The sequence below is a fragment of the Schistocerca americana genome, chromosome 9 (assembly GCF_021461395.2).
Source record: "Schistocerca americana isolate TAMUIC-IGC-003095 chromosome 9, iqSchAmer2.1, whole genome shotgun sequence".
In the NCBI taxonomy this organism is placed as follows: Eukaryota; Metazoa; Arthropoda; class Insecta; order Orthoptera; family Acrididae; genus Schistocerca; species Schistocerca americana.
This window is the reverse complement of record NC_060127.1, coordinates 229,491,389-229,517,088: the sequence shown is the minus strand read 5'-3', so window position 1 is coordinate 229,517,088 and position 25,700 is coordinate 229,491,389.

The following is a 25,700-nucleotide window of genomic DNA, read 5'->3' as shown; positions in this document are numbered from 1 at the left end:
ACAATGAAACACAGAAATTGCATCGGAATTAAATACAAAAGGCACAATGCCGACTTAAGTACAAGAAAAAAGACTCTTCTTACTGTCTATGTTTTGAACAATTCCTGTGACACTAGTTATAGATTACGATGCTTCACTTCAGGTTTACCGTATCCCTCCGACCTTCTTATTTACGATGAAACACAGAAATTGCATCGGATTAAATACAAAAGGCACAATGTCGACTTAAGTACAAGATAACTGACTCATCTTACTGTCTATGTTTGAACCATTCCTGTGACAGTAGTTATAGATTCCGATGCTTCACTTCAGGTTTACTGTATCCCTCTGACCTTCTTATTGACGATGAAACACAGAAATTGCATCGGAATAAAATACAAAAGGCACAATGCCGACTTAAGTACAAGATAACTGACTCTTCTTAAAGTCAATGTTTTGAACCATTCCTGTGACACTAGTTATAGATTCCGATGCTTCACTTCAGGTTTACTGTATCCTTCTGACCTTCTTATTGACGATGAAACACAGAAATTGCATCGGAATTAAATACAAAAGGCACAATGCCGACTTAAGTACAAGAAAACAGACCCTTCTTACTGTCTATGCTTTCAACCATTCCTGTGTCACTAGTTATAGATTCCGATGCTTCACTTCAGGTTTACTGTATCCCTCTAACCTTCTTATTGACGATGAAACACCGAAATTGCATCGGAAACAAATAGAAAAGGCACAATGCCGACTTAAGTACAAGAAAACGGACTCTTCTTACTTCCTATGTTTTGAACCATTCCTGTGACACTAGTTATAGATTCCGATGCTTCACTTCAGGTTTACTGTTTCCCTCTGACCTTCTTATTGACGATGAAACACAGAAATTGCATCGGAATTAAATACAAAAAAGCACAATGCTGACTTAAGTACAAGCAAACTGACTCATCTTACTGTCCATGTTTTGGACCATACCTGTGACACTAGTTATAGATTCCGATGCTTCACTTCAGGTTTACTGGTTACCTCTGACCTTCTTATTGACGATGAAACACAGTAATTGCATCGGAAATAAATACAAAAGGCACAATGCCGACTTAAGTACAAGAAAACTGACTCTTCTTACTGTCTATGTTTTGAACAATTCCTGTGACACTAGTTATAGATTCCGATGCTTCACTTCAGGTCTACCGTATCCCTCCGACCTTCTTATTTACGATGAAACACAGAAATTGCATCGGATTAAATACAAAAGGCACAATGCCGACTTAAGTACAAGAAAACTGCCTCCTCATTCTGTCTATGTTTTGAACCATTCCTGTGACACTAGTTATAGATTCCGATGCTCCACTTCAGGTTTACTGGATACCTCTGACCTTCTTATTGACGATGAAACACAGAAATTGCATCGAAATTAAATAGAAAATGCAAAATGCTGACTTAGAAACAAGAAAACTGACTCTTCTTACTGTCTATGTTTTGAGCCATTCCTGTGACACTAGTTATAGAATCCGATGCTTCACTTCAGGTTTACTGGATCCCTCTGACCTTCTTATTGACGATGAAACACAAAAATTGCATCGGAATTAAATACAAAGGTACAATGCCGACTTATGTACAAGGAAACTGATTCTTCTTACTGTCTATGTCTTGAACCATTCATGTGACACTCGTTATAGATTCCGATGCTTTACTTCAGGTTTACTGTATCCCTCTGACCTTCTTATTGAGGATGAAACACAGAAATTGCTTCGGAATTAAATACAAAAGGCACAATTCCGACTTAAGTACAGGATAACTGACTCTTCTTACTGTCTATGTTTGAACCATTCCTGTGACACTAGTTATAGATTCCGATGCTTCACTTCAGGTTTACTGTATCCCTCTCACCTTCTTATTGTCCGCCCCAGTAGCTGAGTGGTCAGCGTGACGGATTGCCGTCCTCTGGGCCCGGGTTCGATTCCTGGCTGGGTCGGAGATTTTCTCCGCTCAGGGACTGGGTGTTATGTTGTGTTCATCATCATTTCATCCCCATCCGGCGTGCAGGTCGCCCAATGTGGCGCCGAATGTAATAAGACCTGCGATATGGCGGCCGGACCTGCCCCGCGAGGGGCCTCCCGGCCAATGAAGCCAAACGCTCATCATCATCATCACCTTCTTATTGACGATAAACACAGAAATTGCATCGGAATAAAATACAAAAGGCACAATGCAGACTTAAGTACAAGGTAAGTGACTCTTCTTACTGTATATGATTTGAACCATTCCTGTGACACTAGTTATAGATTCCGATGATTCACTTCAGGTTTACTGTATGCCTCTGACCTTCTTATTGACGATTATACACAGAAATTGCATCAGAATTAAATACAAAAGGCACAATGCCGACTTAAGTACAAGAAAACTGACTCTTCTTACTGTCTATGTTTTGGACCATACCTGTGACTCTAGTTATAGATTCCGATGCTTCACTTCAGGATTACTGTATACCCCTGACCTTCTTATTGACGATGAAACACATAAATTTCATCGGAATTAAATACAAAAGGCCCAATGCCGACTTAAGTACAAGAAAACTGACTCTTCTTACTGTCTATGCTTTGAACCATTCCTGTGACACTAGTTATAGATTCCGATGCTTCACTTCAGGTTTACTGTATACCTCTGACCTTCTTATTGACGATGAAACACAGAAATTGCATCGGAAATAAATACAAAAGCACAATGCCGACTTAAGTACAAGAAAACTGACTCTTCTTACTGCCTATGTTTCGAACCATTCATGTGACACTAGTTATAGTTTCCGATTCTTCACTGCAGGTTTACTGTATCCCTGTGGCCTTCTTATTGACGATGAAACACAGAAATTGCATCGGAATTAAATACAAAAGGCACAATGCCGACTTAAGTACAAGAAAACAGACCCTTCTTACTGTCTATGCTTTGAACCATTTCTGTGTCACTAGTTATAGATTCCGATGCTTCACTTCAGGTTTACTGTATCCCTCTGACCTTCTTATTGACGATGAAACACCGAAATTGCATCGGAAATAAATAGAAAAGGCACAATGCCGACTTAAGTACAAGAAAACTGACTCTTCTTACTGTCTATGTGTTGAACAATTCCTGTGACACTAGTTATAGATTGCGATGCTTCACTTCAGGTTTACCGTATCCCTCCGACCTTCTTGTTTACGATGAAACACAAAAATTGCATCGGATTAAATACAAAAGGCACAATGCCGACTTAAGTACAAGAAAAATGACCTTCTTACTGTCTATGTTTTGAACCATTCCTGTGACACTAGTTATACAATCCGATGCTTCACTTCAGGTTCACTATATCCCTCTGACCTTCTTACTGACGATGAAACACTGAAATTGCATCGGATTTAAATACAAAAGGTACAATGCTGACTTAACTACAAGAAAACTGACTCTTCTTACTGTCTATGTCTTGAACCATTCATGTGACACTCGTTATGGATTCCGATGCTTTACTTCAGGTTTACTGTATCCCTCTGACCTTCTTATTGACGATGAAACACAGAAATTGCATCGGAATTAAATACAAAAGGTACAATGCCGACTTAAGTACAAGGAAACTGACTCTTCTTACTGTCTATGTCTTGAACCATTCATGTGACACTCGTTATGGATTCCGATGCTTTACTTCAGGTTTACTGTATCCCTCTGACCTTCTTATTGAGGATGAAACACAAAAAATTGCATCGGAAATAAATACAAAAGGCACAATGCCGACTTCAGTACAAGAAAACTGACTCTTCTTACTGTCTATGTTTTGAACTATTCATGTGACACTAGTTATAGATTCCGATTCTTCACTGCAGGTTTACTGTATCCCTGTGACCTTCTTATTGACAATGAAACACAGAAATTGCATCGGAATTAAATACAAAAGGCACAATGCCGACTTAAGTACAAGAAAAAAGACTCTTCTTACTGTCTATGTTTTGAACAATTCCTGTGACACTAGTTATAGATTCCGATGCTTCACTTCAGGTTTACCGTATCCCTCCGACCTTCTTATTTACGATGAAACACAGAAATTGCATCGGATTAAATACAAAAGGCACAATGCCGACTTAAGTACAAGAAAACTGATCTTCTTACTGTCTATGTTTCGAACCATTCCTGTGACACTAGTTATAGAATCCGATGCTTCACTTCAGTTTCACTATATCCCCCTGACCTTCTTATTGAGGATGAAACACAGAAATTGCTTCGGATTTAAATACAAAAGGCACAATGTCGACTTAAGTACAAGATAACTGACTCATCTTACTGTCTATGTTTGAACCATTCCTGTGACAGTAGTTATAGCTTCCGATGCTTCACTTCAGGTTTACTGTATCCCTCTGACCTTCTTATTGACGATGAAACACAGAAATTGCATCGGAATAAAATACAAAAGGCACAATGCCGACTTAAGTACAAGATAACTGACTCTTCTTAAAGTCAATGTTTTGAACCATTCCTGTGACACTAGTTATAGATTCCGATGCTTCACTTCAGGTTTACTGTATCCTTCTGACCTTCTTATTGACGATGAAACACAGAAATTGCATCGGAATTAAATACAAAAGGCACAATGCCGATTTAAGTACAAGAAAACAGACCCTTCTTACTGTCTATGCTTTCAACCATTCCTGTGTCACTAGTTATAGATTCCGATGCTTCACTTCAGGTTTACTGTATCCCTCTAACCTTCTTATTGACGATGAAACACCGAAATTGCATCGGAAACAAATAGAAAAGGCACAATGCCGACTTAAGTACAAGAAAACGGGCTCTTCTTACTTTCTATGTTTTGAACCATTCCTGTGACACTAGTTATAGATTCCGATGCTTCACTTCAGGTTTACTGTATCCCTCTGACCTTCTTATTGACGATGAAACACAGAAATTGCATCGGAATTAAATACAAAAAAGCACAATGCTGACTTAAGTACAAGCAAACTGACTCATCTTACTGTCCATGTTTTCAACCATACCTGTGACACTAGTTATAGATTCCGATGCTTCACTTCAGGTTTACTGGTTACCTCTGACCTTCTTATTGACGATGAAACACAGTAATTGCATCGGAAATAAATACAAAAGGCACAATGCCGACTTAAGTACAAGAAAACTGACTCTTCTTACTGTCTATGTTTTGAACAATTCCTGTGACACTGGTTATAGATTCCGATGCTTCACTTCAGGTCTACCGTATCCCTCCGACCTTCTTATTTACGATGAAACACAGAAATTGCATCGGATTAAATACAAAAGGCACAATGCCGACTTAAGTACAAGAAAACTGATCTTCTTACTGTCTATGTTTTGAACCATTCCTGTGGCACTAGTTATAGAATCCGATGCTTCACTTCAGGTTCACTATATCCCTCTGACCTTCTTACTGACGATGAAACACTGAAATTGCATCGGATTTAAATACAAAAGGCACAATGCCGACTTAACTACAAGAAAACAGACTCTTCTTACTGTCTATGTTTTGAACCATTCCTGTGACACGAGTTATAGATTCCGATGCTTCACTTCAGGTTTACTGTATGCCTCTGACCTTCTTATTGACGATGAAACACAGAAATTGAATCGGAATTAAATACAAAAGGCACAATGCCGACTTAAGTACAAGAAAACTGACTCCTCATTCTGTCTATGTTTTGAACCATTCCTGTGACACTAGTTATAGATTCCGATGCTCCACTTCAGGTTTACTGGATATCTCTGACCTTCTTATTGACGATGAAACACAGAAATTGCATCGAAATTAAATAGAAAATGCAAAATGCTGACTTAGAAACAAGAAAACTGACTCTTCTTACTGTCTATGTTTTGAGCCATTCCTGTGACACTAGTTATAGAATCCGATGCTTCACTTCAGGTTTACTGTATCCCTCTGACCTTCGTATTGACGATGAAACACAAAAATTGCATCGGAATTAAATACAAAGGTACAATGCCGACTTAAGTACAAGGAAACTGACTCTTCTTACTGTCTATGTCTTGAACCATTCATGTGACACTCGTTATAGATTCCGATGCTTTACTTCAGGTTTACTGTATCCCTCTGACCTTCTTATTGAGGATGAAACACAGAAATTGCATCGGAATAAAATACAAAAGGCACAATGCAGACTTAAGTACAAGGTAAGTGACTCTTCTTACTGTATATGATTTGAACCATTCCTGTGACATTAGTTATAGATTCCGATGATTCACTTCAGGTTTACTGTATGCCTCTGACCTTCTTATTGACGATGAAACACATAAATTTCATCGGAATTAAATACAAAAGGCCCAATGCCGACTTAAGTACAAGAAAACTGACTTTTCTTACTGTCTATGCTTTGAACCATTCCTGTGACACTAGTTATAGATTCCGATGCTTCACTTCAGGTTTACTGTATACCTCTGACCTTCTTATTGACGATGAAACACAGAAATTGCATCGGAAATAAATACAAAAGCACAATGCCGACTTAAGTACAAGATAACTGACTCTTCTTACTGTCTATGTTTCGAACCATTCATGTGACACTAGTTATAGTTTCCGATTCTTCACTGCAGGTTTACTGTATCCCTCTGGCCTTCTTATTGACGATGAAACACAGAAATTGCATCGGAATTAAATACAAAAGGCACAATGCCGACTTAAGTACAAGAAAAACAGCCCCTTCTTACTGTCTATGTTTGAACCATTCCTGTGTCACTAGTTACAGATTCCGATGCTTCACTTCAGGTTTACTGTATCCCTCTGACCTTCTTATTGACGATGAAACACCGAAATTGCATCGGAAATAAATAGAAAAGGCACAATGCCGACTTAAGTACAAGAAAACGGACTCTTCTTACTGTCTATGTTTTGAACCATTCCTGTGACACTAGTTATAGATTCCGATGCTTCACTTCAGGATCACTGTATCCCTCTGACCTTCTTATTGAAGATGAAACACAGAAATTTCATCGGAATTAAATACAAAAAAGCACAATGCTGACTTAAGTACAAGAAAACTGACTCTTCTTACTGTCTATGTTTTGAACCATTCCTGTGACACTAGTTAGAGATTCCGATGCTTCACGTCAGGTTTACTGTATGCCTCTGACCTTCTTATTGACGATGAAACACAGAAAATGCATCGGAATTAAATACAAAAGGCACAATGCCGACTTAAGTACAAGAAAACTGACTCCTCATTCTGTCTATGTTATGAACCATTCCTGTGACACTAGTTATAGATTCCGATGCTTCACTTCAGGTTTACTGTGTACCTCTGACCTTCTTATTGACGATGAAACACAGAAATTGCATCGAAATTAAATAGAAAAGGCAAAATGCTGACATAAATACAAGAAAACTGACTCTTCTTACTGTCTATGGTTTGAGCTATTCCTGTGACACTCGTTATAGAATCCGATGCTTCACTTCAGGTTTACTGTATCCCTCAGACCTTTTTATTGACGATGAACACAGAAATTGCATCGGAATTAAATACAAAAGGTACAATGCCGACTTAAGTACAAGGAAACTGACTCTTCTTACCTTCTATGTCTTGAACCATTCATGTGACACTCGTTATAGATTCCGATGCTTTACTTCAGGTTTACTGTATCCCTCTGACCTTCTTATTGAGGATGAAACACAGAAATTGTTTCAGATTTAAATACAAAAGGCACAATGCCGACTTAAGTACAAGATAACTGACTCTTCTTACTGTCTATGTTTGAACCATTCCTGTGACACTAGTTATAGATTCCGATGCTTCACTTCAGGTTTACTGTATCCCTCTCACCTTCTTATTGACGATGAAACACAGAAATTGCATCGGAATAAAATACAAAAGGCACAATGCCGACTTAAGTACAAGATAAGTTACTCTTCTTACTGTCTATGTTTTGAACCATTCCTGTGACACTAGTTATAGATTCCGATGATTCACTTCTGCTTTACTGTATCCCTCTGACCTTCTTATTGACGATGAAACACAGAAATTGCATCGGGAATGAATACAAAAGGCACAATGCCGACTTACGTACAAGAAAACTGACTCTTCTTACGGTCTAATTTTGAACCATTCCTGTGACACTAGTTATAGATTCCGATGCTTCACTTCAGGTTTACTGTATCCCTCTGACCTTCTTAATGACGAAGAAACACAGAAATTGAATCGGAATTAAATAGAAAAGGCACAATGCGAACTTAAGTACAAGAAAACTGACTGTCCTTACTGTCTATGTTTGAACAATTCCTGAGACACTAGTTATATATTCCGATGCTTCACTTCAGGTTTAATGTATCCCTCTGACCTTCTTATTGACGATGAAACACAGAAATTGCATCGGAATTAAATACAAAAGGCACAATGCCGACTTAAGTACAAGAAAACTGACTCTTCTTACTGTCTATGTTTTGGACCATACCTGTGACTCTAGTTATAGATTCCGATGCTTCACTTCAGGTTTACTGTATACCCCTGACCTTCTTATTGACGATGAAACACATAAATCTCATCGGAATTAAATACAAAAGGCACAATGCCGACTTAAGTACAAGAAAACTGACTCTTCTTACAGTCTATGTTTTGAACCATTCATGTGACACTAGTTATAGATTCCGGTGCTTCACTGTAGGTTTACTGTATCCCTCTGACCTTCTTATTGACGATAAAACACAGAAATTGCATCGGATTTAAATGCAAAAGGCACAATGCCGACTTAAGTACAAGAAAACTGACTCTTCTTACTGTCTATGATTTGAACAATTCCTGTGACACTAGTTATAGATTGCGATGCTTCACTTCAGGTTTACCGTATCCCTCCGACCTTCTTATTGACGATGAAACACAGGAATTGCATCGGATTAAATACGAAAGGTACAATGCCGACTTAAGTACAAGATAACTGACTCTTCTTAAAGTCAATGTTTTGAACCATTCCTGTGACACTAGTTATAGATTCCGATGCTTCACTTCAGGTTTACTGTATCCCTCTGACCTTCTTATTGACGATGAAACACAGAAATTGCATCGGAATAAAATACAAAAGGCACAATGCCGACTTAAGTACAAGATAACTGACTCTTCTTAAAGTCAATGTTTTGAACCATTCCTGTGACACTAGTTATAGATTCCGATGCTTCACTTCAGGTTTACTGTATCCCTCTGACCTTTTTATTGACGATCAAACACCGAAATTGCATCGGAATTAAATACAAAAGGCACAATGCCGACTTAAGTACAAGAAAACAGACCCTTCTTACTGTCTATGCTTTGAACCATTCCTGTGTCACTAGTTATAGATTCCGATGCTTCACTTCAGGTTTACTGTATCCCTCTGACCTTCTTATTGACGATGAAACACCGAAATTGCATCGGAAACAAATAGAAAAGGCACAATGCCGACTTAAGTACAAGAAAACGGACTCTTCTTACTTTCTATGTTTTGAACCATTCCTGTGACACTAGTTATAGATTCCGATGCTTCACTTCAGGATTACTGTATCCCTCTGACCTTATTGACGATGAAACACAGAAATTGCATCGGAATTAAATACAAAAAAGCACAATGCTGACTTAAGTACAAGCAAACTGACTCATCTTACTGTCTATGTTTTGAACCATACCTGTGACACTAGTTATAGATTCCGATGCTTCACTTCAGGTTTACTGTATACCTCTGACCTTCTTATTGACGATGAAACACAGTAATTGCATCGGAAATAAATACAAAAGGCACAATGCCGACTTAAGTACAAGAAAACTGACTCTTCTTACTGTCTATGTTTTGAACAATTCCTGTGACATTAGTTATAGATTGCGATGCTTCACTTCAGGTTTACCGTATCCCTCCGACCTTCTTATTTACGATGAAACACAGAAATTGCATCGGATTAAATACAAAAGGCACAATGCCGACTTAAGTACAAGAAAAATGACCTTCTTACTGTCTATGTTTTGAACCATTCCTGTGACACTAGTTATACAATCCGATGCTTCACTTCAGGTTCACTATATCCCTCTGACCTTCTTACTGACGATGAAACACTGAAATTGCATCGGATTTAAATACAAAAGGTACAATGCTGACTTAACTACAAGAAAACTGACTCTTCTTACTGTCTATGTTTTGAACCATTCCTGTGACACTAGTTAGAGATTCCGATGCTTCACTTCAGGTTTACTGTATGCCTCTGACCTTCTTATTGACGATGAATCACAGAAATTGCATCGGAATTAAATACAAAAGGCACAATGCCGACTTAAGTACAAGAAAACTGACTCCTCATTCTGTCTATGTTTTGAACCATTCCTGTGACACTAGTTATAGATTCCGATGCTTCACTTCAGGTTTACTGTATACCTCTGACCTTCTTATTGACGATGAAACACAGAAATTGCATCGAATTTAAATAGAAAAGGCAAAATGCTGACGTAAATACAAGAAAACTGACTCTTCTTACTGTCTATGTTTTGAGCCATTCCTGTGACACTCGTTATAGAATCCGATGCTTCACTTCAGGTTTACTGTATCCCACAGACCTTTTTATTGACGATGAAACACAGTAATTGCATCGGAAATAAATACAAAAGGCACAATGCCGACTTAAGTACAAGGAAACTGACTCTTCTTACCGTCTATGCCTTGAACCATTCATGTGACACTCGTTATAGATTCCGATGCTTTACTTCAGGTTTACTGTATCCCTCTGACCTTCTTATTGAGGATGAAACACAGAAATTGCTTCAGATTTAAATACAAAAGGCACAATGCCGACTTAAGTACAAGATAACTGACTCTTCTTACTGTCTATGTTTGAACCATTCCTGTGACACTAGTTATAGATTCCGATGCTTCACTTCAGGTTTACTGTATCCCTCTCACCTTCTTATTGACGATGAAACACAGAAATTGCATCGGAATAAAATACAAAAGGCACAATGCCGACTTAAGTACAAGATAAGTTACTCTTCTTACTGTCTATGTTTTGAACCATTCCTGTGACACTAGTTATAGATTCCGATGATTCACTTCTGCTTTACTGTATCCCTCTGACCTTCTTATTGACGATGAAACACAGAAATTGCATCGGGAATGAATACAAAAGGCACAATGCCGACTTACGTACAAGAAAGCTGACTCTTCTTACGGTCTAATTTTGAACCATTCCTGTGACACTAGTTATAGATTCCGATGCTTCACTTCAGGTTTACTGTATCCCTCTGACCTTCTTAATGACGAAGAAACACAGAAATTGAATCGGAATTAAATAGAAAAGGCACAATGCGAACTTAAGTACAAGAAAACTGACTGTCCTTACTGTCTATGTTTGAACAATTCCTGAGACACTAGTTATATATTCCGATGCTTCACTTCAGGTTTACTGTATCCCTCTGACCTTCTTATTGACGATGAAACACAGAAATTGCATCGGAATTAAATACAAAAGGCACAATGCCGACTTAAGTACAAGAAAACTGACTCTTCTTACTGTCTATGTTTTGGACCATACCTGTGACTCTAGTTATAGATTCCGATGCTTCACTTCAGGTTTACTGTATACCCCTGACCTTCTTATTGACGATGAAACACATAAATCTCATCGGAATTAAATACAAAAGGCACAATGCCGACTTAAGTACAAGATAACTGACTCTTCTTAAAGTCAATGTTTTGAACCATTCCTGTGACACTAGTTATAGATTCCGATGCTTCACTTCAGGTTTACTGTATCCCTCTGACCTTTTTATTGACGATCAAACACCGAAATTGCATCGGAATTAAATACAAAAGGCACAATGCCGACTTAAGTACAAGAAAACAGACCCTTCTTACTGTCTATGCTTTGAACCATTCCTGTGTCACTAGTTATAGATTCCGATGCTTCACTTCAGGTTTACTGTATCCCTCTGACCTTCTTATTGACGATGAAACACCGAAATTGCATCGGAAACAAATAGAAAAGGCACAATGCCGACTTAAGTACAAGAAAACGGACTCTTCTTACTTTCTATGTTTTGAACCATTCCTGTGACACTAGTTATAGATTCCGATGCTTCACTTCAGGATTACTGTATCCCTCTGACCTTATTGACGATGAAACACAGAAATTGCATCGGAATTAAATACAAAAAAGCACAATGCTGACTTAAGTACAAGCAAACTGACTCATCTTACTGTCTATGTTTTGAACCATACCTGTGACACTAGTTATAGATTCCGATGCTTCACTTCAGGTTTACTGTATACCTCTGACCTTCTTATTGACGATGAAACACAGTAATTGCATCGGAAATAAATACAAAAGGCACAATGCCGACTTAAGTACAAGAAAACTGACTCTTCTTACTGTCTATGTTTTGAACAATTCCTGTGACACTAGTTATAGATTGCGATGCTTCACTTCAGGTTTACCGTATCCCTCCGACCTTCTTATTTACGATGAAACACAGAAATTGCATCGGATTAAATACAAAAGGCACAATGCCGACTTAAGTACAAGAAAAATGACCTTCTTACTGTCTATGTTTTGAACCATTCCTGTGACACTAGTTATACAATCCGATGCTTCACTTCAGGTTCACTATATCCCTCTGACCTTCTTACTGACGATGAAACACTGAAATTGCATCGGATTTAAATACAAAAGGTACAATGCTGACTTAACTACAAGAAAACTGACTCTTCTTACTGTCTATGTTTTGAACCATTCCTGTGACACTAGTTAGAGATTCCGATGCTTCACTTCAGGTTTACTGTATGCCTCTGACCTTCTTATTGACGATGAAACACAGAAATTGCATCGGAATTAAATACAAAAGGCACAATGCCGACTTAAGTACAAGAAAACTGACTCCTCATTCTGTCTATGTTTTGAACCATTCATGTGACACTAGTTATAGATTCCGGTGCTTCACTGTAGGTTTACTGTATCCCTCTGACCTTCTTATTGACGATAAAACACAGAAATTGCATCGGATTTAAATGCAAAAGGCACAATGCCGACTTAAGTACAAGAAAACTGACTCTTCTTACTGTCTATGATTTGAACAATTCCTGTGACACTAGTTATAGATTGCGATGCTTCACTTCAGGTTTACCGTATCCCTCCGACCTTCTTATTGACGATGAAACACAGGAATTGCATCGGATTAAATACGAAAGGTACAATGCCGACGTAAGTACTAGATAACTGACTCTTCTTACTGTCTATGTTTGAACCATTGCTGTGACAGTAGTTATAGATTCCGATGCTTCACTTCATGTTTACTGTATCCCTCTGACCTTCTTATTGACGATGAAACACAGAAATTGCATCGGAATAAAATACAAAAGGCACAATGCCGACTTAAGTACAAGATAACTGACTCTTCTTAAAGTCAATGTTTTGAACCATTCCTGTGACACTAGTTATAGATTCCGATGCTTCACTTCAGGTTTACTGTATCCCTCTGACCTTTTTATTGACGATCAAACACCGAAATTGCATCGGAATTAAATACAAAAGGCACAATGCCGACTTAAGTACAAGAAAACAGACCCTTCTTACTGTCTATGCTTTGAACCATTCCTGTGTCACTAGTTATAGATTCCGATGCTTCACTTCAGGTTTACTGTATCCCTCTGACCTTCTTATTGACGATGAAACACCGAAATTGCATCGGAAACAAATAGAAAAGGCACAATGCCGACTTAAGTACAAGAAAACGGACTCTTCTTACTTTCTATGTTTTGAACCATTCCTGTGACACTAGTTATAGATTCCGATGCTTCACTTCAGGATTACTGTATCCCTCTGACCTTATTGACGATGAAACACAGAAATTGCATCGGAATTAAATACAAAAAAGCACAATGCTGACTTAAGTACAAGCAAACTGACTCATCTTACTGTCTATGTTTTGAACCATACCTGTGACACTAGTTATAGATTCCGATGCTTCACTTCAGGTTTACTGTATACCTCTGACCTTCTTATTGACGATGAAACACAGTAATTGCATCGGAAATAAATACAAAAGGCACAATGCCGACTTAAGTACAAGAAAACTGACTCTTCTTACTGTCTATGTTTTGAACAATTCCTGTGACACTAGTTATAGATTGCGATGCTTCACTTCAGGTTTACCGTATCCCTCCGACCTTCTTATTTACGATGAAACACAGAAATTGCATCGGATTAAATACAAAAGGCACAATGCCGACTTAAGTACAAGAAAAATGACCTTCTTACTGTCTATGTTTTGAACCATTCCTGTGACACTAGTTATACAATCCGATGCTTCACTTCAGGTTCACTATATCCCTCTGACCTTCTTACTGACGATGAAACACTGAAATTGCATCGGATTTAAATACAAAAGGTACAATGCTGACTTAACTACAAGAAAACTGACTCTTCTTACTGTCTATGTTTTGAACCATTCCTGTGACACTAGTTAGAGATTCCGATGCTTCACTTCAGGTTTACTGTATGCCTCTGACCTTCTTATTGACGATGAAACACAGAAATTGCATCGGAATTAAATACAAAAGGCACAATGCCGACTTAAGTACAAGAAAACTGACTCCTCATTCTGTCTATGTTTTGAACCATTCCTGTGACACTAGTTATAGATTCCGATGCTTCACTTCAGGTTTACTGTATACCTCTGACCTTCTTATTGACGATGAAACACAGAAATTGCATCGAATTTAAATAGAAAAGGCAAAATGCTGACATAAATACAAGAAAACTGACTCTTCTTACTGTCTATGTTTTGAGCCATTCCTGTGACACTCGTTATAGAATCCGATGCTTCACTTCAGGTTTACTGTATCCCTCAGACCTTTTTATTGACGATGAAACACAGTAATTGCATCGGAAATAAATACAAAAGGCACAATGCCGACTTAAGTACAAGGAAACTGACTCTTCTTACCGTCTATGCCTTGAACCATTCATGTGACACTCGTTATAGATTCCGATGCTTTACTTCAGGTTTACTGTATCCCTCTGACCTTCTTATTGAGGATGAAACACAGAAATTGCTTCATATTTAAATACAAAAGGCACAATGCCGACTTAAGTACAAGATAACTGACTCTTCTTACTGTCTATGTTTGAACCATTCCTGTGACACTAGTTATAGATTCCGATGCTTCACTTCAGGTTTACTGTATCCCTCTCACCTTCTTATTGACGATGAAACACAGAAATTGCATCGGAATAAAATACAAAAGGCACAATGCCGACTTAAGTACAAGATAAGTTACTCTTCTTACTGTCTATGTTTTGAACCATTCCTGTGACACTAGTTATAGATTCCGATGATTCACTTCTGCTTTACTGTATCCCTCTGACCTTCTTATTGACGATGAAACACAGAAATTGCATCCCGAATGAATACAAAAGGCACAATGCCGACTTACGTACAAGAAAACTGACTCTTCTTACGGTCTAATTTTGAACCATTCCTGTGACACTAGTTATAGATTCCGATGCTTCACTTCAGGTTTACTGTATCCCTCTGACCTTCTTAATGACGAAGAAACACAGAAATTGAATCGGAATTAAATAGAAAAGGCACAATGCGAACTTAAGTACAAGAAAACTGACTGTCCTTACTGTCTACGTTTGAACAATTCCTGAGACACTAGTTATATATTCCGATGCTTCACTTCAGGTTTACTGTATCCCTCTGACCTTCTTATTGACGATGATACACAGAAATTGCATCGGAATTAAATACAAAAGGCACAATGCCGACTTAAGTACAAGAAAACTGACTCTTCTTACTGTCTATGTTTTGGACCATACCTGTGATTCTAGTTATAGATTCCGATGCTTCACTTCAGGTTTACTGTATACCCCTGACCTTCTTATTGACGATGAAACACATAAATCTCATCGGAATTAAATACAAAAGGCACAATGCCGACTTAAGTACAAGAAAACTGACTCTTCTTACAGTCTATGTTTTGAACCATTCATGTGACACTAGTTATAGATTCCGGTGCTTCACTGTAGGTTTACTGTATCCCTCTGACCTTCTTATTGACGATAAAACACAGAAATTGCATCGGAATTAAATGCAAAAGGCACAATGCCGACTTAAGTACAAGAGAACTGACTCTTCTTACTGTCTATGATTTGAACAATTCCTGTGACACTAGTTATAGATTGCGATGCTTCACTTCAGGTTTACCGTATTCTCCGACCTTCTTATTGACGATGAAACACAGGAATTTCATCGGATTAAATACGAAAGGTACAATGCCGACTTAAGTACTAGATAACTGACTCTTCTTACTGTCTATGTTTGAACCATTCCTGTGACAGTAGTTATAGATTCCGATGCTTCACTTCAGGTTTACTGTATCCCTCTGACCTTCTTATTGACGATGAAACACAGAAATTGCATCGGAATAAAATACAAAAGGCACAATGCCGACTTAAGTACAAGATAACTGACTCTCTTAAAGTCAATGTTTTGAACCATTCCTGTGACACTAGTTATAGATTCCGATGCTTCACTTCAGGTTTACTGTATCCCTCTGACCTTCTTATTGACGATCAAACACCGAAATTGCATCGGAATTAAATACAAAAGGCACAATGCCGACTTAAGTACAAGAAAACAGACCCTTCTTACTGTCTATGCTTTGAACCATTCCTGTGTCACTAGTTATAGATTCCGATGCTTCACTTCAGGTTTACTGTATCCCTCTGACCTTCTTATTGACGATGAAACACCGAAATTGCATCGGAAACAAATAGAAAAGGCACAATGCCGACTTAAGTACAAGAAAACGGACTCTTCTTACTTTCTATGTTTTGAACCATTCCTGTGACACTAGTTATAGATTCCGATGCTTCACTTCAGGATTACTGTATCCCTCTGACCTTATTGACGATGAAACACAGAAATTGCATCGGAATTTAATACAAAAAAGCACAATGCTGACTTAAGTACAAGCAAACTGACTCATCTTACTGTCTATGTTTTGAACCGTACCTGTGACACTAGTTATAGATTCCGATGCTTCACTTCAGGTTTACTGTATACCTCTGACCTTCTTATTGACGATGAAACACAGTAATAGCATCGGAAATAAATACAAAAGGCACAATGCCGACTTAAGTACAAGAAAACTGACTCTTCTTACTGTCTATGTTTTGAACAATTCCTGTGACACTAGTTATAGATTCCGATGCTTCACTTCAGGTTTACCGTATCCCTCCGACCTTCTTATTTACGATGAAACACAGAAATTGCATCGGATTAAATACAAAAGGCACAATGCCGACTTAAGTACAAGAAAACTGATCTTCTTACTGTCTATGTTTTGAACTATTCCTGTGGCACTAGTTATAGAATCCGATGCTTCACTTCAGGTTCACTATATCCCTCTGACCTTCTTACTGACGATGAAACACTGAAATTGCATCGGATTTAAATACAAAAGGCACAATGCCGACTTAACTACAAGAAAACAGACTCTTCTTACTGTCTATGTTTTGAACCATTCCTGTGACACTAGTATAGATTCCGATGCTTCACTTCAGGTTTACTGTATGCCTCTGACCTTCTTATTGACGATGAAACACAGAAATTGCATCGGAATTAAATACAAAAGGCACAATGCCGACTTAAGTACAAGAAAACTGACTCCTCATTCTGTCTATGTTTTGAACCATTCCTGTGACACTAGTTATAGATTCCGATGCTCCACTTCAGGTTTACTGGATACCTCTGACCTTGTTATTGACGATGAAACACAGAAATTGCATCGAAATTAAATAGAAAAGGCAAAATGCTGACTTAAAAACAAGAAAACTGACTCTTCTTACTGTCTATGTTTTGAGCCATTCCTGTGACACTAGTTATAGAATCCGATGCTTCACTTCAGGTTTACTGTATCCCTCTGACCTTCTTATTGACGATGAAACACAGAAATTGCATCGGAATTAAATACAAAAGGTACAATGCCGACTTAAGTACAAGGAAACTGACTCTTCTTACTGTCTATGTCTTGAACCATTCATGTGACACTCGTTATAGATTCCGATGCTTTACTTCAGGTTTACTGTATCCCTCTGACCTTCTTATTGAGGATGAAACACAGAAATTGCTTCGGAATTAAATACAAAAGGCACAATGCCGACTTAAGTACAAGATAACTGACTCTTCTTACTGTCTATGTTTGAACCATTCCTGTGACACTAGTTATAGATTCCGATGCTTCACTTCAGGTTTACTGTATCCCTCTCACCTTCTTATTGTCCGCCCCAGTAGCTGAGTGGTCAGCGTGACGGATTGCCGTCCTCTGGGCCCGGGTTCGATCCCCGGCTGGGTCGGAGATTTTCTCCGCTCAGGGACTGGGTGTTGTGTTGTGTTCATCATCATTTCATCCCCATCCGGCGTGCAGGTCGCCCAATGTGGCGCCGAATGTAATAAGACCTGCGATATGGCGGCCGGACCTGCCCCGCGAGGGGCCTCCCGGACAATGACGCCAAACGCTCATCATCATCACCTTCTTATTGACGATGAAACACAGAAATTGCATCGGAATAAAATACAAAAGGCACAATGCCGACTTAAGTACAAGATAAGTGACTCTTCTTACTGTCTATGATTTGACCATTCCTGTGACACTAGTTATAGATTCCGATGCTTCACTTCAGGATTACTGTATTCCCCTGACCTTCTTATTGACGATGAAACACATAAATTTCATCGGAATTAAATACAAAAGGCACAATGCCGACTTAGGTATAAGAAAACTGACTCTTCTTACTGTCTATGCTTTGAACTATTCCTGTGACATTAGTTATAGAATCCGATGCTTCACTTCAGGTTCACTATATCCCTCTGACCTTCTTATTGACGACGGAACACAGAAATTGCATCAGAATTAAATACACAAGGCACAACGCCGACTTAAGTACAAGAAAACTGACTCTTCTTACTGTCTATGTTTTGAACCATTCCTGTGACACTAGTTATAGATTCCGATGCTTCACTTCAGGTTTACTGTATGCCTCTGACCTTCTTATTGACGATGATACACAGAAATTGCATCAGAATTAAATACAAAAGGCACAATGCCTACTTAAGTACAAGAAAACTGACTCTTCTTACTGTCTATGTTTTGAACCATTCCAGTGACACTAGTTACAGATTCCGATGCCTTACTTCAGGATTACTGTATCCCTCTGACCTTCTTATTGCGAATGAAACACAGAAATTGCATCGGAATTAAATACAAAAGGCACAATGCCGACTTAAGTACAAGAAAACTGACTCTTCTTACTGTCTACGCTTTGAACCATTCCTGTGACACTAGTTATAGATTCCGATGCTTCACTTCAGGTTTACTGTATACCTCTGACTTTCTTATTGACGATAAAACACAGAAATTGCATCGGAAATAAATACAAAAGCACAATGCCGACTTAAGTACAAGAAAACTGAGTCTTCTTACTGTCTATGTTTCGAACCATTCATGTGACACTAGTTATAGTTTCCGATTCTTCACTGCAGGTTTACTGTATCCCTCTGGCCTTCTTATTGACGATGAAACACAGAAATTGCATCGGAATTAAATACAAAAAAGCACAATGCTGACTTAAGTACAAGCAAACTGACTCATCTTACTGTCTATGTTTTGAACCATACCTGTGACACTAGTTATAGATTCCGATGCTTCTCTTCAGGTTTACTGTATACTTCTGACGTTCTTATTGACGATGAAACAAATTAATTGCATCGGAAATAAATACATAAGGCACAATGCCGACTTAAGTACAAGAAAACTGACTCTTCTTACTGTCTATGTTTTGAACAATTCCTGTGACACTAGTTATAGATTGCGATGCTTCACTTCAGGTTTACCGTATCCCTCCGACCTTCTTATTTACGATGAAACACAGAAATTGCATCGGATTAAATACAAAAGGCACAATGCCGACTTAAGTACAAGAAAAATGACCTTCTTACTGTCTATGTTTTGAACCATTCCTGTGACACTAGTTATACAATCCGATGCTTCACTTCAGGTTCACTATATCCCTCCGACCTTCTTACTGACGATGAAACACTGAAATTGCATCGGATTTAAATACAAAAGGTACAATGCTGACTTAACTACAAGAAAACTGACTCTTCTTACTGTCTATGTTTTGAACCATTCCTGTGACACTAGTTAGTGATTCCGATGCTTCACTTCAGGTTTACTGTATGCCTCTGACCTTCTTATTGACGATGAAACACAGAAATTGCATCGGAATTAAATACAAAAGGCACAATGCCGACTTAAGTACAAGAAAACTGACTCCTCATTCTGTCTATGGTTTTGAACCATTCCTGTGACACTAGTTATAGATTCCGATGCTTCACTTCAGGTTTACTGTATACCTCTGACCTTCTTATTGACGATGAAACACAGAAATTGCATCGAAATTAAATAGAAAAGGCAAAATGCTGACATAAATACAAGAAAACTGACTCTTCTTACTGTCTATGTTTGGAGCCATTCCTGTGACACTCGTTATAGAATCCGATGCTTCACTTCAGGTTTACTGTATCCCACAGACCTTTTTATTGACGATGAACAGAAATTGCATCGGAATTAAATACAAAAGGTACAATGCCGACTTAAGTACAAGGAAACCTTCTTATTGAGGATGAAACACAGAAATTGCTTCAGATTTAAATACAAAAGGCACAATGCCGACTTAAGTACAAGATAACTGACTCTTCTTACTGTCTATGTTTGAACCATTCCTGTGACACTAGTTATAGATTCCGATGCTTCACTTCAGGTTTACTGTATCCCTCTCACCTTCTTATTGACGATGAACCACAGAAATTGCATCGGAATAAAATACAAAAGGCACAATGCCGACTTAAGTACAAGATAAGTTACTCTTCTTACTGTCTATGTTTTGAACCATTCCTGTGACACTAGTTATAGATTCCGATGATTCACTTCTGCTTTACTGTATCCCTCTGACCTTCTTATTGACGATGAAACACAGAAATTGCATCGGGAATGAATACAAAAGGCACAATGCCGACTTACGTACAAGAAAACTGACTCTTCTTTCGGTCTAATTTTGAACCATTCCTGTGACACTAGTTATAGATTCCGATGCTTCACTTCAGGTTTACTGTATCCCTCTGACCTTCTTAATGACGAAGAAACACAGAAATTGAATCGGAATTAAATAGAAAAGGCACAATGCGAACTTAAGTACAAGAAAACTGACTGTCCTTACTGTCTATGTTTGAACAATTCCTGAGACACTAGTTATATATTCCGATGCTTCACTTCAGGTTTACTGTATCCCTCTGACCTTCTTATTGACGATGATACACAGAAATTGCATCGGAATTAATACAAAAGGCACAATGCCGACTTAAGTACAAGAAAACTGACTCTTCTTACTGTCTATGTTTTGGACCATACCTGTGACTCTAGTTATAGATTCCGATGCTTCACTTCAGGTTTACTGTATACCCCTGACCTTCTTATTGACGATGAAACACATAAATCTCATCGGAATTAAATACAAAAGGCACAATGCCGACTTAAGTACAAGAAAACTGACTCTTCTTACAGTCTATGTTTTGAACCATTCATGTGACACTAGTTATAGATTCCGGTGCTTCACTGTAGGTTTACTGTATCCCTCTGACCTTCTTATTGACGATAAAACACAGAAATTGCATCGGAATTAAATGCAAAAGGCACAACGCCGACTTAAGTACAAGAAAACTGACTCTTCTTACTGTCTATGATTTGAACAATTCCTGTGACACTAGTTATAGATTGCGATGCTTCACTTCAGGTTTACCGTATCCCTCCGTCCTTCTTATTGACGATGAAACACAGGAATTGCATCGGATTAAATACGAAAGGTACAATGCCGACTTAAGTACTAGATAACTGACTCTTCTTACTGTCTATGTTTTGAACCATTCCTGTGACAGTAGTTATAGATTCCGATGCTCACTTCAGGTTTACTGTATCCCTCTGACCTTCTTATTGACGATGAAACACAGAAATTGCATCGGAATAAAATACAAAAGGCACATGCCGACTGAAGTACAAGTAACTGACTCTTCTTAAAGTCAAGTTTTGAACCAGTCCTGTGACACTAGTTATAGATTCCGATGCTTCACTTCAGGTTTACTGTATCCCTCTGACCTCTTATTGACGATCAAACACCGAAATTGCATCGGAATTAAATACAAAAGGCACAATGCCGACTTAAGTACAAGAAAACGGACTCTTCTTACTTTCTATGTTTTGAACCATTCCTGTGACACTAGTTATAGATTCCGAAGATTCACTTCTGCTTTACTGTACCCTCTGACCTCTTATTGACGATGAAACACAGAAATTGCATCGGGAATCAATACAAAAGGCACAATGCCGACTTACGTACAAGAAAACTGACTCTTCTTTCGGTCTAATTTTGAACCATTCCTGTGACACTAGTTATAGATTCCGCTGCTTCACTTCAGGGATTACTGAATCCCTCTGACCTTATTGACGATGAAACACAGAAATTGCATCGGAATTAAATACAAAAAAGCACAATGCTGACTTAAGTACAAGCAAACTGACTCATCTTACTGTCTATGTTTTGAACAATTCCTGTGACACTAGTTATAGATTCCGATGCTTCACTTCAGGTTTACCGTATCCCTCCGACCTTCTTATTTACGATGAAACACAGAATTGCATCGGATTAAATACAAAAGGCACAATGCCGACTTAAGTACAAGAAAACTGATCTTCTTACTGTCTATGTTTAGACCATTCCTGTGGCACTAGTTAGAATCCGATGCTTCACTTCAGGTTCACTATATCCCTCTGACCTTCTTACTGACGATGAAACACTGAAATTGACTGAAATTGCATCGGATTTAAATACAAAAGGCACAATGCCGACTTAACTACAAGAAAACAGACTCTTCTTACTGTCTATGTTTTGAACCATTCCTGTGACACTAGTTATAGATTCCGATGCTTCACTTCAGGTTTACTGTATGCCTCTGACCTTCTTATTGACGATGAAACACAGAAATTGCATCGGAATTAAATACAAAAGGCACAATGCCGACTTAAGTACAAGAAAACTGACTCCTCATTCTGTCTATGTTTTGAACCATTCCTGTGACACTAGTTATAGATTCCGATTCTCCACTTCAGGTTTACTGGATACCTCTGACCTTCTTATTGACGATGAAACACAGAATTGCATCGAAATTAAATAGAAAAGGCAAAATGCTGACTTAAAAACAAGAAAACTGACTCTTCTTACTGTCTATGTTTTGAGCCATTCCAGTGACACTAGTTATAGAATCCGATGCTTCACTTCAGGTTTACTGTATCCCTCTGACCTTCTTATTGACGATGAAACACAGAAATTGCATCGGAATTAAATACAAAAGGTACAATGCCGACTTAAGTACAAGGAAACTGACTCTTCTTACTGTCTATGTCTTGAACCATTCATGTGACACTCGTTACAGATTCCGATGCTTTACTTCAGGTTTACTGTATCCCTCTGACCTTCTTATTGACGATGATACACAGAAATTTCATCAGAATTAAATACAAAAGGCACAATGCCGACTTAAGTACAAGAAAACTGACTCTTCTGACAGTCTATGTTTTGGACCATACCTGTGACTCTAGTTATAGATTCCGATGCTTCACTTCAGGATTACTGTATACCCCTGACCTTCTTATTGACGATGAAACACATAAATTTCATCGGAATTAAATACAAAAGGCACAATGCCGACTTAGGTATAAGAAAACTGACTCTTCTTACTGTCTATGCTTTGAACTATTCCTGTGACATTAGTTATAGAATCCGATGCTTCACTTCAGGTTCACTATATCCCTCTGACCTTCTTATTGACGACGAAACACAGAAATTGCATCAGAATTAAATACACAAGGCACAACGCCGACTTAAGTACAAGAAAACTGACTCTTCTTACTGTCTATGTTTTGAACCATTCCTGTGACACTAGTTATAGATTCCGATGCTTCACTTCAGGTTTACTGTATGCCTCTGACCTTCTTATTGACGATGATACACAGAAATTGCATCAGAATTAAATACAAAAGGCACAATGCCTACTTAAGTACAAGAAAAACTGACTCTTCTTACTGTCTATGTTTTGAACCATTCCTGTGACACTAGTTACAGATTCCGATGCCTTACTTCAGGATTACTGTATCCCTCTGACCTTCTTATTGCGAATGAAACACAGAAATTGCATCGGAATTAAATACAAAAGGCACAATGCCGACTTAAGTACAAGAAAACTGACTCTTCTTACTGTCTACGCTTTGAACCATTCCTGTGACACTAGTTATAGATTCCGATGCTTCACGTCAGGTTTACTGTATACCTCTGACTTTCTTATTGACGATAAAACACAGAAATTGCATCGGAAATAAATACAAAAGCACAATGCCGACTTAAGTACAAGAAAACTGAGTCTTCTTACTGTCTATGTTTCGAACCATTCATGTGACACTAGTTATAGTTTCCGATTCTTCACTGCAGGTTTACTGTATCCCTCTGGCCTTCTTATTGACGATGAAACACAGAAATTGCATCGGAATTAAATACAAAAAAGCACAATGCTGACTTAAGTACAAGCAAACTGTCTCATCTTACTGTCTATGTTTTGAACCATACCTGTGACACTAGTTATAGATTCCGATGCTTCTCTTCAGGTTTACTGTATACTTCTGACGTTCTTATTGACGATGAAACAAATTAATTGCATCGGAAATAAATACATAAGGCACAATGCCGACTTAAGTACAAGAAAACTGACTCTTCTTACTGTCTATGTTTTGAACCATTCCTGTGACACTAGTTAGAGATTCCGATGCTTCACTTCAGGTTTACTGTATGCCTCTGAACATCTTATTGACGATGACACACATAACTTGCATCGGAATTAAATACAAAAGGAACAATGCCGACTTAAGTACAAGAAAACTGACTCCTCATTCTGTCTATGTTTTGAACCTTTCCTGTGACACTAGTTATAGATTCCGATGCTTCACTTCAGGTTTACTGTTTACCTCTGACCTTCTTATTGACGATGAAACACAGAAATTGCATCGAAACTAAATAGAAAAGGCAAAATGCTGACTTAAATACAAGAAAACTGATTTTTCCTACTGTCTATGTTTTGAGCCATTCCTGTGACACTCGTTATAGAATTCGATGCTTCACTTCAGGTTTACTGTATCCCTCTGACCTTCTTATTGACGATGAAACACAGAAATTGCATCGGAATTAAATACAAAAGGTACAATGCCGACTTAAGTACAAGATAACTGACCCATCTTACTGTCTATGTCTTGAACCATTCATGTGACACTCGTTATAGATTCCGATGCTTTACTTCAGGTTTACTGTATCCCTCTGACCTTCTTATTGAGGATGAAACACAGAAATTGCTTCAGATATAAATACAAAAGGCACAATGCCGACTTAAGTACAAGATAACTGACCCTTCTTACTGTCTATGTTTGAACCATTCCTGTGACACTAGTTATAGATTCCGATGCTTCACTTCAGGTTTACTGTATCCCTCTTACCTTCTTATTGACGATGAAACACAGAAATTGCATCGGAATAAAATACAAAAGGCACA